Source organism: Ranitomeya variabilis, chromosome 2 (assembly GCF_051348905.1).
Source record: "Ranitomeya variabilis isolate aRanVar5 chromosome 2, aRanVar5.hap1, whole genome shotgun sequence".
Lineage (NCBI taxonomy): Eukaryota > Metazoa > Chordata > Amphibia > Anura > Dendrobatidae > Ranitomeya > Ranitomeya variabilis.
Window position 1 is genome coordinate 103,729,311 of NC_135233.1, and position 8,691 is coordinate 103,738,001.

Consider the following 8,691-nt stretch of genomic DNA (forward strand, 5'->3'; position numbering starts at 1 on the left):
GGATGCAGGAGTCAGTCCATATAACATCCATTCTACAGATTTGACATAACATGTTGAAGGATCTGTGAAGGAAGTTTGTTAATAATGTTTAATTTGATATAAAATAGAAACAGAGCCTTGTCCTTGTCATATAGGATTGGGGAGTGAATGTAACAAATAGAAAAGATAAAAATAAATAAATAATGTTGATAGTAACTCTATATATTTATATCTATGCAATATGGGGTCAGTGAGTTACACGACCATCTTGCTCCTGATGTGATTTCAGGGTTGCAAACCTCACAAGAAGCAGAGAAGTCGCTGCTGGATGTTTACTGACTCCATGAAACAATAGGTGAGGGAGTGGAGAGCCCGGCTAATGGCAGCAGGACAATGGGGAGCCGCAGGGACGCTCCGTGCAGAGGCTGCTGGCAGAGCGCGGGGCGCGGCGGGGCTGCTGCTGCGGGAAGGGACAGGTGAAGGCTCTGCACTCACACACTGGTGACAATGGTGGCTGCACCCAGGTCAGCTTATCTAATGGGGCTAGTGTCACAGCAATGGCAAACTAACTGTATTATTAGTATTACCTTATTATAGAGCATCCGATAAATCATTACTGTTGTTGTTTTATTTTACTTACTGTTTATTATTATTTACTGTATAGCAGGTATATTATCATTATCAAATGTATTATTATTACTATTGATAGTTTATGATATTTTTCTATACTATTTCTTATTTCATATTTATTACATTTTTATATTTTTGGCTTATGGTATATTAGGTATATTGATGATAATATTAATAATAATAATAATAATAATAATAATAATAATAACATCACCATTATTGTACTATGTATTAGGTATATTATTACTCAGTGTAGATCAGTTATATTGTCATTATTATTATTGGGTATATTATTATTAGGCTGTACATATAAAGTATATTCAGATTTATTGTTATTATTTTATTTGTATTGTCAGTTTCGTCAAGGTATATTATTTGTTATAATAAAACCTAACGAAATAAAAATAGCTAATATTACTATTTTATTTATTTAATTTGAAGTACATCTATATTGTTCTTTAATAGCATCTCACAGCTATCATTAGGACAAATAATAGTGGTTATTATTACTACTCTAAAGTTTTGTAAACCAATTAATTCAATGCCAGTATTAATTGGTTAATTTTGGTCTAAAACCATGATATATATATATATATATATATATATATATATATATATATATATATATATATATATATATATATACATATATATAACCCATTATATATAAAATCATTATCTATCTATCTACTCTATCTACCTATCAATATGATAATCTATGCCTCTATGATTTTTTTTTTTTTTACTAAAGTGTATTAAAACATAATTTAGATTATTTTGGGGCAGGGAATTGACAAGTAAAACTCCTTTTTGTACTTTTAATCTTTACATTGTAGACTCGGAGATCAGGAGACCTGAGAATAATGTGATAAGCCATTGTAAGGTCATTTTGCTGTATATAATTCCCATAAGAGGCATCAATCTCTCAGATCATTGGTGAGAACGTTGTATAATTTCATTTCCTTGCTGCAGTACATAAAGTCACATTGTAAATGGCAGATTAAATCACTGTGAAGGGTCACAGCAATAACAGCACCGGCGACTTAACTAAGGACCTATAGAGAGAGGGGTTTATAGGGTCCCAGCATATGGCTCCCAGGCTGGAAGTGCACACTTACTATTTACATGTTAATTAATATTTACCACCTTAATGAACTAAGCGGCTGCTGGAAATATCTCTCGTTAATAGATCAGGCTGCAGATAGGCTTCTGTTGTGCAATATTTATTATTAAGAATAACAACAAAAAATTAAAATCTAAGAAAATGCAATAAAAATGGAAACATAAAAATTAGGAAAGCAAACAAAAAGTGCAAGAGAAGAAAACAAACAGGCAGGTAATCTGTGCATGGGGCTGATATGGCGCTGGGGCGTACAGATAAATATTGATCTGCGATGGGCTGTAAGGTAAGTTGGGTTTTATGACTGTTTGTCATACAGGGGAAAAATATCACTTTGTAAATGTAAAATCACTTTCTTGTTTGCTGTTTAAATCAACTTTACGACCATTAGGGAGATCGTGCTGCTATTGACTTATTGCCTTCCAGTTGTAGGATGAGTGATATAGGGAAATTCGGTGCAGACTCCATCTACTCTATGTGGTGTTTTCTGATATCTATTTCAACAAGTTTTTTTTATTGGTATAACAATTTTAGGCGATTTTGTATTTTCTGGAGAACATTTTTGTCTGCATTTATTCATCCTATTTAATGGCATCTCCTCAAGCGAAAATGAGAAGTGTCACAATTGTATTCTTCAGATTTCATAGTTAGACCCAATAAGTGAGCAAATATTGTATAGAGCTGGCATGTCTGTCTATCTCTTTTTTTTCTGTAATGTATCTAATATATTCTAATATGGATATTTTAGAATATATAATGTAGTGCATATATTCTTTTTAATAGATCATACATTAGTCTGTCTATCTATCTGTCTATCTATCTATCATCTATCTATCTTATTATATTCATCTTCTTGCCATAGTGTATTATTCATTCTAAGATTTATCTATTCTCTGTGTACTGATTATTTACAAGTAAAGAACCTCACTGCTATTGAAAATTGAATTTAAGCTTCAGATAGCAAGATCAATTTTTTGCTAATTTTTTTTTACCTATCTATCTATCTATCTATCTATCTATCTATCTATCTATCTATCTATCTATCTATCTATCTATCTATCTAGTAGAAGATTGATAAGTTTGAGATATATATTTATATATGTATCTATATATATATAAATATATATATATATCTCAAACTTGTCAAACTTTTACAGTTTTCTCTCAGCCCAGATCACCTTAATCTGCACTTATTAGTTTAGTTTCGATCTTGATGTAAGAATAGTCTATTGAGGAACCTGAAGGAAGTGCCTGGCTCTTATCTGTAATTGAAGGGTCCCCAGAGTGTCATTGGTGAAAGTACCAGGATCAACACTTAACCTTATGAGAACAGGGTAATAATAAATCCTTTAGATCACCGGCCTTTACATGCATAAATGACTAGGAATGTCATTCTATGAAAAACATTAAATGACTTCTCCCTTTCATAAAGATTCTTTTGATATATTTTATATATCTGTCTGCCTATCTATTTAATCTATATCTAACATCCACAGTATTTCTACAATAATACAGATCGATATTTTCCAGCCATATGTATATGCATAGTCATCAATAATGCTAGTCAATATGTTTGTAAATAATAATAATAATAATAATAATAATAACTCTGATTATTATCAGTCATTTTACATTTACATATAATACTGCAGATATTGCCTTCCTATCCAGCTAATACAAAATGCATAATGCAATGCCGTTTTTTGGCCTCCAATTCCAAATCCTGCCATTAAACTGAAATTGAGATAAACACTTTTAATTTATGCTCAATTATACAAGTGCCTGAGCCAAATGCATGAGGAACAGCAAACAAACAATAATAAGAATGTACATGGAAGTCCAGCTTTATTGTCCCCTGGTTGTCCTTTTGCAGCTGTGACAATGACAAGACAGCCGGGTATAATGGGCACAGATGCACCTGCCTGGAATCCATTCATCAGGGGATGTCAGGAGGAGCACATTGTCCTGATGTGAGTTCTCTGGAGAAGAGCTGCAGTGTCACAATGAGCAATGGAGCGATCACTGGCGCCTGCTCTGCACTCCTCTGCACGCCTCTGCACTCCTCTGCACGCCTCTGCATCTCTGCAGCAAGTTTTATTTGGGGAAATTCACTGCTGAGTTCACTATACAGAAGAAAAAAAAGTGTCTGAATGTGTAACAATCAAGTAAAAGAAGTAATCTTTGCATAAAGGCTTATTATTTTTATTTCCAGGATTCATACTTTATTATTGTTATCTTTGTGATATGTCAAGCAAAATGTAAAAATACTGAATTATGAATGTTTATGCCTTAATATATTTATTAACTATGCATGCATCATGTATCAATGGAGAGAAGAAAGCAGAAATGAGCACTGTACTAGATATAGGGTGAATGTTTTAGGTTTCTGACTCGGTGTCCATTTCAATGTTATATTGAAGGACCAATTATATTTATCACTTTAAGGTCCCCTTTACATGTTCCTGGGATCCCTCTATTGGAAAAGCCAGTACTGGTGAGATCCGTGGTCCGTGTCCGTGTGCCATCCATGTGAATGCATGTGACATCTGTGTGACATCCTTATGTCTGTTTACTGTCAGTGTCCGTCAGTGTGGAATGAAATGCAGCATAGAAATGATAGAGTTGTATGTATTAAAGATGATTAAAGATCTATCTATTAAAGATAGAGTTAGATTGTGATGAGGAACATGATAGATTATAGATAGAAATATGTCAGTGTGATTTCTAATCAGTGCATTGCGTGCTTCTTTTTCTGCACTTGTTTATTTTTTAAATAAATAAATAATAATTTAAAAAATGGCGTGGTGTCCCCTATAATTTTCATAACCAGCTTAGGGAAAGCCGACAGCTGGGGGCTGATGTTAATATTATGGGAGGGGCCCAAAATCATAATGGTTTATAATATTAGCTCACAGCTGCTTGCTTAGCTATTACTGATTATTATAGGGGAGACCCCCCAAGAAAGACATGTGGTCCCCCCTATATTTACTAACCATCAAAGCCTTAACAGACAACAGCAGACTGCACAGGAACTCTGTATATAGTGTATAATGTACACTTAATACGATGATCACCATGCAGTAACATTATACACATTAGCTCTGTATATAGTGTATAGGTAATACAGTGATCACCAGTAGTGTTGAGCATTCCGATACCGCAAGTATCGGGTATCAGCCGATATTTGCTGTATCGGAATTCCGATACCGAGATCTGATACTTTTGTGGTATCGGGAATCGGAATCGGAAGTTCCCAGTGTATGGTTCCCAGGGTCTGAAGGAGAGAAAACTCTCCTTCAGGCCCTGGGATCCATATCCATGTAAAAAATAAAGAATTAAAATAAAAAATAGGGATATACTCACCCTCGGACGCGCCCTGGTAGTAACCGGCAGCCTTCTTTGCTTAAAATGAGCGCGTTCAGCACCTTCCATGACGTCACGGCTTCTGATTGGTCGCGTGCCGCTCATGTGACCGCCACGCGACCAATCACAAGCCGCGACATCATCCCTCAGGTCCTAAATTCCCTTCTAGGAATTTAGGACCTGAGGGATGACGTCACGGCTTGTGATTGGTCGCGTGGCGGTCACATGAGCAGCACGCGACCAATCAGAAGCCGTGACGTCATGGAAGGTACTGAACGCGCTCATTTTAAGCAAAGAAGGCTGCCGGTTCACAGCGGTAATGTCCAGGCTGCGTCGGAGAGGTGAGTATATCAATATTTTTTTATTTTACACATTAATATGGATCCCAGGGCCTGAAGGAGAGATTCCTCTCCTTCAGACCCTGGGAACCATCAGGGATACCTTCCGATACTTGAGTCCCATTCACTTGTATTGGTATCGGGTATCGGTATCGGATCAGATCCGATACTTTGCCGGTATCGGCCGATACTTTCCGATACCGATACTTTCAAGTATCGGACGGTATCGCTCAACACTAATCACCAGTGACATTATACACAGGAGCTCTGTACATAGTATACAGTATATAGTGTCAGTCTGCAGGTAACACTGTTGTGAAATTGGATTCTGGGCTCCCCCGGTGGCCACTTGTGGAATTGAACTTGTGTGCATCATCCCCTCTGTTCACCTGCTCCTATCAGGATGTGGGAGTCGCTATATAACCTTGCTCCTCTGTCAGTTTCTTGCCGGTCAACAATGTAATCAGAAGCCTTCTGTGCTTGTTCCTGCTACTAGACAACTCCCAGCTAAGTTGGACTTTTGTCCTTGTGTGTTTTTGCATTTTGTTCCTGTTCACAGCTGCTGTTTCGTTACTGTGTCTGGAAAGCTCTTGTGATCGGAAATTGCCACTCTGGTGTTATGAGTTAATGCTAGAGTCTTAAAGGAATTTCTGGATGGTGTTTTGATAGGGTTTTCTGCTGACCATGAAAGTGTCCTTTCTGTCTTCCTGCTATCTAGAAAGTGGACCTCGATTTTGCTAAACCTATTTTCATACTACGTTTGTCATTTCATCTAAAATCACCGCCAATATATGTGGGGGCCTCTGTCTGCCTTTTGGGAAAATTTCTCTAGAGGTGAGCCAGGACTGTCTTTTCCTCTGCTAGGATTAGGTAGTTCTCCGGCTGGCGCTGGGCATCTAGGGTTAAAAAACGTAGGCATGCTACCCGGCCACTTCTAGTTGTGCGGCAGGTTTAGTTCATGGTCAGTATAGTTTCCATCTTCCAAGAGCTAGTTCTCATATATGCTGGGCTATGTTCACTCGCCATTGAGAATCATGACAGTTTGACCGGCCCAAAAAAGGGTTAAATTACTGGCTGAGAAAGGAGAGAAAAAAGAAGTCTGCTACAATTTTTTTTTTTTTTTTCCTCTAGTTCTGAGTGTACTCTTAATTGAATCACTTGCTAGTCTGCCTATACTGCAGCCTTCCTCTCTTTCTCTCCTTCTAATCCTTGAATGGCTCTGTGTTCACCTGTTTCAAATGGATCTTCAGAGTGTAGCTACAGGTTTGAATAATCTCGCCACAAAGGTACAAAATTTGCCTGTGAGTCTGAATGAGTCCATGACGATGGCTATTCAGATCGATAGGCGTCTGCGGGAGCGCAAACCTGTGCACCATTTGGCGGTGTCTACTGAGAAAACGCCAGAAAATATGCAATGTGATAGAATTCTGTCCAGAAGGCGAGCGGCAGAATTTTAGACGAAAAAATGGGTTGTGCTTCTATTGTGGTGATTCAACTCATGTTATATCAGCATGCTTTAAGCGTACTAAGAAGCCTGACAAGTCTGTTTCAATTAGCACTTTACAGTCTAAGTTTATTCTATCTGTGACCCTGATTTGTTCTTTGTCATCTATTACCGCGGACGCCTATGTCGACTCTGGCGCTGCTTTGAGTCTTATGGATTGGTCCTTTGCCAAACGCTGTGGGTATGATTTGGAGCCACTGGAGGCTCCGATACCTCTGAAAGGGATTGACTCCACCCCATTGGCTAGTAATAAACCACAATACTGGACACAAGTGACTATGCGTGTTAATCCGGATCACCAGGAGGTTATTCGCTTTCTGGTGCTGTATAATCTACATGATGTTTTGGTGCTGGGATTGCCATGGCTGCAATCTCATAACCCAGTCCTCGACTGGAGAGCTATGTCTGTGTTAAGCTGGGGATGTAAAGGAACTCATGGGGACGTACCTTTGGTTTCCATTTCATCATCTATTCCCTCTGAGATTCCTGAATTCTTGTCTGACTTTCGTGACGTTTTTGAAGAACCCAAGGTTGGTTCACTACCTCCGCACCGGGAGTGCGATTGTGCCATAGACTTGATTCCGGGTAGTAAATACCCTAAGGGTCGTTTATTTAATCTGTCTGTGCCTGAACACGCTGCTATGCGAGAATATATAAAGGAGTCCTTGGAAAAGGGACATATTCGTCCTTCGTCATCTCCCTTAGGAGCCGGTTTTTTCTTTGTGTCTAAGAAAGACGGCTCTTTGAGGCCGTGTATTGATTATCGACTTTTGAATAAAATCACGGTTAAATATCAATATCCGTTACCACTGCTTACTGATTTGTTTGCTCGTATAAAGGGGGCCAAGTGGTTCTCTAAGATTGATCTCCGTGGGGCGTATAATTTGGTGCGAATCAAGCAGGGGGATGAGTGGAAAACCGCATTTAATACGCCCGAGGGCCATTTTGAGTATTTGGTGATGCCTTTTGGTCTTTCAAATGCCCCTTCAGTCTTCCAGTCCTTTATGCATGACATTTTCCGCGATTATTTGGATAAATTTATGATTGTGTATCTGGATGATATTCTGATTTTTTCGGATGACTGGGACTCTCATGTCCAGCAGGTCAGGAGGGTTTTTCAGGTTTTGCGGTCTAATTCCTTGTGTGTGAAGGGTTCTAAGTGTGTTTTTGGGGTTCAAAAGATTTCTTTCTTGGGATACATTTTTTCCCCCTCTTCCATCGAGATGGATCCTGTCAAGGTTCAGGCTATTGGTGATTGGACGCAACCCTCTTCTCTTAAGAATCTTCAGAAATTTTTGGGCTTTGCTAACTTTTATCGTCGATTTATTGCTGGTTTTTCTGATGTTGTAAAACCATTGACTGATTTGACTAAGAAGGGTGCTGATGTTGCTGATTGGTCCCCTGATGCTGTGGAGGCCTTTCGGGAGCTCAAGCGCCGCTTTTCTTCCGCCCCAGTGTTGCGTCAGCCTGATGTTGCTCTTCCTTTTCAGGTTGAGGTCGACGCTTCTGAAATCGGAGCTGGGGCGGTGTTGTCGCAGAGAAGTTCCGACTGCTCCGTGATGAGACCTTGTGCTTTTTTTTCCCGTAAATTTTCGCCCGCCGAGCGGAATTATGATATTGGGAATCGGGAGCTTTTGGCCATGAAGTGGGCTTTTGAGGAGTGGCGTCACTGGCTTGAGGGGGCCAGACATCAGGTGGTGGTATTGACTGACCACAAAAATTTAATTTACCTTGAGTCTGCCAGGCGCCTGAATCCT

At 38.8% G+C, this 8,691-nt stretch overlaps 1 long non-coding RNA gene across 1 annotated transcript; it reads left to right on the forward strand.

Annotated features, from left to right (window-relative positions):
* The first annotated feature begins 455 nt into the window (after positions 1-455).
* Positions 456-4,417, forward strand: LOC143809147 (uncharacterized). Its single transcript, XR_013222100.1, has 3 exons — positions 456-503; positions 1,446-1,545; positions 3,603-4,417. It is a non-coding gene; the product is annotated as an uncharacterized LOC143809147 (long non-coding RNA).
* Positions 4,418-8,691: the final 4,274 nt, after the last annotated feature.